General features: G+C 33.4%; 1 long non-coding RNA gene across 1 annotated transcript; it reads left to right on the top strand.

The window, feature by feature from the left end:
• The first annotated feature begins 369 nt into the window (after positions 1-369).
• LOC140608395 (uncharacterized) lies at positions 370-6783 on the top strand. Its single transcript, XR_012010412.1, has 3 exons — positions 370-467; positions 1803-1894; positions 6733-6783. It is a non-coding gene; the product is annotated as an uncharacterized lncRNA (long non-coding RNA).

Genomic DNA, 6783 nt, shown 5'->3' with positions numbered 1-6783 from the left:
CATTCTTCATATAGATAGATATAGATATAGATAGATATAGATATAGATATAGATATAGATATAGATATAGATAGATATATAGATATGGAGAATATCCATATATATATAGTTTTTTATTGTTAGGACTGTGGCAAATCAAAAAAAGAGCATAGTGCTTCATCAGGGAAGGACTTTATGTTTCTTTCTCCCACTCTCAACACAAAATGATGGTTTATTAAAAGGCTTACTGAGGAGAGAGGAAAGGTAGAAAGCTTCCAGAAAAAAAAAAAAAAAAGTCATTTGTGTCCCAATCACATTTTGTCCTGGAGCAAAATTATGTCTTTACTTGTTTTTGGCAGATAATCAACATTACCCACTAACTTGTGTTGCTATCAGTACAGCAGGTGAGCAGATGGATAGCAGGAACAATTTGATAGATGCAGAGTTCAGGAAGAACAGGCAGCTGCTCTGAGCCATACTCACACCAGGTGAGGACTTGAGGGGAGATAACAATGACTGCACAGGGCTTGCTTTCTTGGCAAAAACTGTTATTTGGCATGGAAGAAGCAATTTCAATATGTTGGTTGATGACTCTACAATGGAGACTCACACTTATTACAGGGATGAGCTTTATCCAATAGATTTTCCAGGAGCCTTGATATATAGATTTCTCAGTAGACACATTTGCTCAGGAAATTTTCACTTCTTATGTTTGCACTAGAACTCCTCTGTTATTTTCCTTAGAGTCACTGTGACAATGTGAGGATGTAGATGATTTAAAAGGATTTTTTTTTAGTTGATAAGATTTTGGTCACCCTTAATTCTCTATCTGTGGTGCTGAGTTTCAACACCTGAGAATCAAGTTAAGTTTTATCATTGCTTTCCTGTAATCAAGTCTCAATTAGGACTGCTTTTCAGTATTATTTTCTTATATACTCTAAACAACTGTAGGAAAGCTCTAAATAAAAAATAAAATAAATAAATAAATAAATAAACTGTCCCTATTTTGTGGAGCATTTAAAAACGTAAAGGTTCATGAAAAAATATATACAAAAAGCTTTTTTCATATATAAGGCTTTCCAAAGTCAGTGTCTTGATCACAGGGACTCAGAATCTCAAAGGACTGCCCAACAATAAAAGTAAGAAATTGTTGAATAATCATAAAATTTAGAGTGTTTAAGAAAAATAAAAATAAATATATGAAATGATATGGCAGTATTCAAATTATTGTAATTTTAAAAAAAGATATTTATTTATATAGAGAGAAAGAAACAGAGAGAGAGTGCATGTGAGCAGGGGGTAGGGGCAGAGGGACAGACACAATCTCAAGCAGACTCCCTGCTGAGTATGTACCCCCCTCAAACAGGACTCTATCTCATGACCCTGAGATCATGACCTGAACCAAAATCAAAAATCCGATGCTTAACCGCTGAGCCACCTAGGCCTTCCATCAAATTATTGTAATTTAAAATATATTATTATATAATATATTTATATAGTTATTATAGTATAAAAATTAAGCTGACTCAATATATTTATTATATTATATAAAAAATTAAACTGACTCAATCTTCTATCTACATCACTCCAATAAAATCATTCTTGTCAAGATCGCCAAACCTTCAGCTTCCCAATTCTATTGATCTATTACTCAGTCCTCTTCTTAACTTCTTACTCAAGCAATTGAGAGACTGAATCCCTCCTCTCTGAAAAGTGAACAAAAGCAGGTGGACTGCACAGGTGGAGAGAATGTTAAAACCTGTAGAAACATATGCAAGGTGATACTTTTTCATTGTTTTTTACTCCCTCTGTTCCTTTTACAGCCTTGGCCGAAGGGTCTCATCTTGGGACTGCATGGGAGAACAATGGTGTGAGTAGCTGAAATTCTAAAAGAATCTGAACTTCTTTGCCAGAGGTACCCGTAAATATTGGCCTGCGGACCAGAGAGTATGGGGAAAATCTCAAAGAAAAGTGATCTGAAGAAGGAGATTTTCTGGTTTTAGTAGATGTTCCCCCCAAAACCTTAGACTCACCCATCTGAGCTGTGTATGTGAAGGATAGACCCTAGAGTCATAGAAAAAGGCTTCAGAACTGAACTAAGATTTAAACCATGATCCAAGTCCTTGACAAATTCCTGAGTGGAGAATGTGTTGAACAGAACCAAAGTAGCATAATAAAGCCTTGACAGCAGCCACTTCTCACAAAAGGCAAGACGGAATTTGCAATCTGAAGGTAATTGTCTGCTAAAACTGGCGAAGAAACAGAAACAAAACAAAATCAACATTTTTTACAAGATTGCAACAGGACCCAGATTCCAAGCAACTTAATATTCGAAATGTCAGGATACAGTTCAAAACTTCTTGACATACAAAGAACCAGGAAAATGTGACCAATTCTGAAATGAAAAAACAATCAACAGATGTCAATCTTCAGATGACTCAAAACCTGGAATTGCCACAAAAAGATTTAAAATAGCTATTGTAACTATGCTACATGAATTAAAGGTAAATACAAATGAAATGAATGAAAAGATATATGTTCTCAGCAGAGATATAAAAATCATAAGGAAGACAGTACAGAGGTTCCTTAAGAAATTAAAAATGGAATTACCATATCATTCAGCAACCTTCTGGGTATATAGCCAAAAGCATTGACATCAGAGACCTCAAATAAATGTTGCTCCCTGTATATTATAGCATCATTCATAATAATCAAGATGGGAAACAAACCAAATGTCCATCAACAAATGAGTGGATAAAGATAATACGTATATACATACAAAGGAATGTTATTTAATCTTTTAAAAAAGTATATTTTGCAGTGTGAAACAACATGGATATATCTGGAGGAAATTATGCTACGTGAAATAAGCCAGTCACAGAAGAACAAATATAACATGATTCTACTCACATGAGATATCTAAACTAGTCAACCCATAGAAAGAGAAAATAAAATGATAGTTGCCAGGGGCTGGGAAAATAGAAAATGGGACCTTGCTGTTCAAGAGATAAGAAGTTTCAGTTACACAAGATGAATAAATTCTAGAAATCTGCTGTATAGTGTCGGGCCAATAGTTAACAATACTGTATATGTATTTTATTTGTTAAAAGGTAGATTTCATGTTAAATATTCTTGCCATAATTTTTTTAAAAAGAACCAACTGGAAGTAGTAGATGAAAATTACAATAGCCAAAATACAATTTACTAGATGATGAATGGAGATAATAAGGAAAGAAGCAGTGATCTTCAGTAAGTTAACAGAAATTATCCAATCAAATGAAAAAACAAAAAAAGATAAAAAAAAAAAACTGTACAGAGCCTCAGGAACATACAGGATAATTTTTAAATGTTTAAAATTTATTCATTGGAATTCTAGGAAAAGAGATAGTGGGGCAGAAAGATATGTTTGTAGAAATAATGATGGAAAACTTCACAAATGTGGTGAAAGACATCAGCTTAAAGACTAAAGAAGTCTAATTCAAGAAGCAAATTTCAAAAAAAGGATAAATTCAAAGAAAATCATTCTTAGGCACACATTATAATCAAGCCTTGAAAACCAAAAATAAAGAAAAATATTCAAAAGCAGCTAGAGAAAAATAGACTGCATAGAGGGGAATAATGATTTGAATAACTATGGATTTCTCATCAGAAATCAAGAGACCAGGAAACAGTTGAATAGATATATTTAAGTTGATGAAAGAAAATATCTGTGAAGCTAGAATTCTGTATCCCTGTGCATATATGTGTATCTATCTATATCTGTATGTATAACATCTATGTTTTTATCTCTCTCTCTCTCTCTATATATATATATATATCATACACTTCTCTTCCAGTCCCTCAGGAATTAAGTGAAATAAATCCACTATTAAAAAATGAAGTAATTTGTTAGAAAACTTGTTCTAAAAGAAATGCTAAAGGAAGTTCTTCATGCAAGTTCTTCAAATAAGTCTGTAAAGCACAAGGCCAACATAAAGCAATAAATTATATTTTTGGTTACTTGGGTATGTGGAGGTTGTCTATTTGGATTTTGTGGTGTGTAATTATAATAGCAATAAAATACATTAAAAACTTAGGCATAAATCTAATAAAATATATGTAAGACTTATATGCTATAAAAACAAATCACTAATGAAAAATTAAAGAAGACTTAAGTAATTGAAATATATATCATGTTTGTGGATCGGAAGATTATATATTGTTAGAATATCAGTTTCACCACTTGGGTCTTTACATTCAATGTAAAACCAATCAAAATCCTATTAAGACTTTTTGTGGGGTTTTATAAGCTATTTTTAAGGTTTATATGAATACTCAATGGAAGTACAATAGCCAAAACAATTAAAAAAATAAGGCAGGAAACTCATACTACCAAATTTCAGGATGTATTTTAAAGTTATGTCTATCACAACGGTGTATATTAATGAAGGAATATGAGATAAAAGCTACAGAATACAATTCTAGGACTAGACCTGAAGATATATAGCTAGTTGATTTTCAACAAAGGTGTTTATACAATTCAATGAATATAGGATAATCTTTTCAACAAATGATGTTGTAATAATTGGATATCCATAAACAACAACAGAAATAACAAAATCTTTCACAAAAATTAACTCAAAATGATTATAGACCTAAATCTATAAAACTACTAGAAGAAAACATATGAGGAAATTCTTGTGACATTTGATGAAGTAAATATTTCTGAGACCTATTAGTAAAGCGCAATCTATTATAAAAATCTATAAATTCATTATTTATGGGAAACAATAAAGATAAAAGATTCTTAGAGAAAATAACAGAAATTGTACTTAATAAAAATTAAGATTTTTATGAGAGAATAAAAAGGTGAAAATGTTTGGGGAAACTATTTGCAAAACACATATCGGATAAAGTACTTGTATCAAGAATATGTAAAGACTTCTTCAAATCTCAGTAGTAAGAAAATCAGCAACCCTTTAAAATTAATTGGCCAAAGATGAACAGTTACCACTACAGAAAAGATATATAGATGATAAATAAACCCCACTACTGAATTGGTAGTGGATAAGATAAGCAGAATAAAACAAAACTGGATTAACTATCTCTGTGGAATACCAAAGGGTTCATTAGTTTGGGACATGTCAAGATATTTCCTGTGCATAATGCTTTTGGTTTACTATTAGACTTTGGTAGAAATTTAATGTTTAACATCAGGTTGGGATGCTACATTAGCATACGAACTGGGCTGCCCATAATGAATGTAGTGTTATCGTACCCTGCAAGCCATGGCACTGGAAATGCACCTAAACTCTCCATCATCAAGTATAAGAGCTGTATCTAAGATTGTTATTGAAAGCACATGGGAATTTCAGGAACAACTGACTTTGACTCCCATGCCTCCTAGTTCTGCTACTTTGTTCATTCTCTATGGCTACAATTTCTCAAAGAGATCTCTATAAAACCACTGATGGAGTGAGGAAAAACGAAACAAAAATGAGTCCCAGAAAACAGATCATTCTGCACAATATACTAGCACTATCTGAAAGTGGCACAACAGCACTACAGCATCACTCATGGAAGGACCCGAAGAATAGTGGCTAAGGATTTAAGAGAAATGAGATTGAAATTGCTAAGAAGATCTGAGGAAAAAATATGTGAATAGGCCTCAGAATTGGAACAAGGTGTCAAAATATTTCTTTTCAATGTGAATATTCACCAAACAGCAACTACTATAGAGAGAGATTCTCAGTAATTTGTTAGACAAGATGACCTATTTTTTGGACGTCTGCCAGACTGCTTTCCCACACATTCCTTAAGTGTGAGCTCCTTAGCATGGGGTTTTGCCTACTAATTTTGATCTGGCTAGCCAGTGAAGAAATGATACTTCTGGAGAATATGCCAGCCACCACAAGACAGGATGTTTACTATAGCCTGAAACTTTCATGGCAGGAGCAATGATTTCTCTTTCTAAGGACATTCAGTTTGGATATGGATTTCACATCACAATCTGGAATGCTTATCCCAATGCACCATAGGTGCACTTATAGGTAACATCCAGTATCACAGAACATACATAGCATATCCTCTGATCAGGGAATTCACCAAAAGTGAGTGAACTTTGGCAATGTGCTTTTATCCATCAAATTTATTATTGTTATAATATCTATTATCTGACTACTGACCTAATATAACAATGAGATGGCTATCAGAGACTCAGTTAAGATGCTGGCTGTGTGACAGCATCTATCAAGTGGAGTATTTTCTTTCAAGTTGTAAAATGTTCTGAATTCATGATCAGCATATCATATTTCTCTCATAGCAGCATACTTAAGTCCAGGAGTCAAGGCGTGGAAATGGAAGGGACTTTGTCACTGTAAATGTAATAATTCACCGCAAAATGTTTGCTTCCCATCCCTGCAAATTCAGGCTTTTCTGGTTCCCAAAGGAGGATTGTTCTAACTAGGGAACTCAACACAAATTCCACTGAATTGGAAGATTACTTATGTCTTGGTCACTTTAGAACCAACAGGCACATATGGGATTTGATATACTGGCTGGTCTGATAGATCTTGATTATCCAAGGGAGATGGGATTGCTAATATAAAATGAGGTCAAGAATGACTATACTTGGAACCAGCGATGTTTCCTAGTACTTCCAAATCCATTGATAAAGATAGATAAGAAACTATAGCAATTGCATACAGGCAAGACTATTAATGCCAAAAAGTCTTCAGAAATGATAATATGGGTCATCTCCTCTCTCTCTGCCAGATAAATAACCATGACCATTTGAGGTGCTGAGGGCAAAGAGAATATTGAAAG

Source organism: Canis lupus, chromosome 17 (assembly GCF_048164855.1).
Source record: "Canis lupus baileyi chromosome 17, mCanLup2.hap1, whole genome shotgun sequence".
Lineage (NCBI taxonomy): Eukaryota > Metazoa > Chordata > Mammalia > Carnivora > Canidae > Canis > Canis lupus.
The sequence above is the reverse complement of the archived record's forward strand: the minus strand, read 5'-3'. Positions and strand labels throughout refer to the sequence as shown.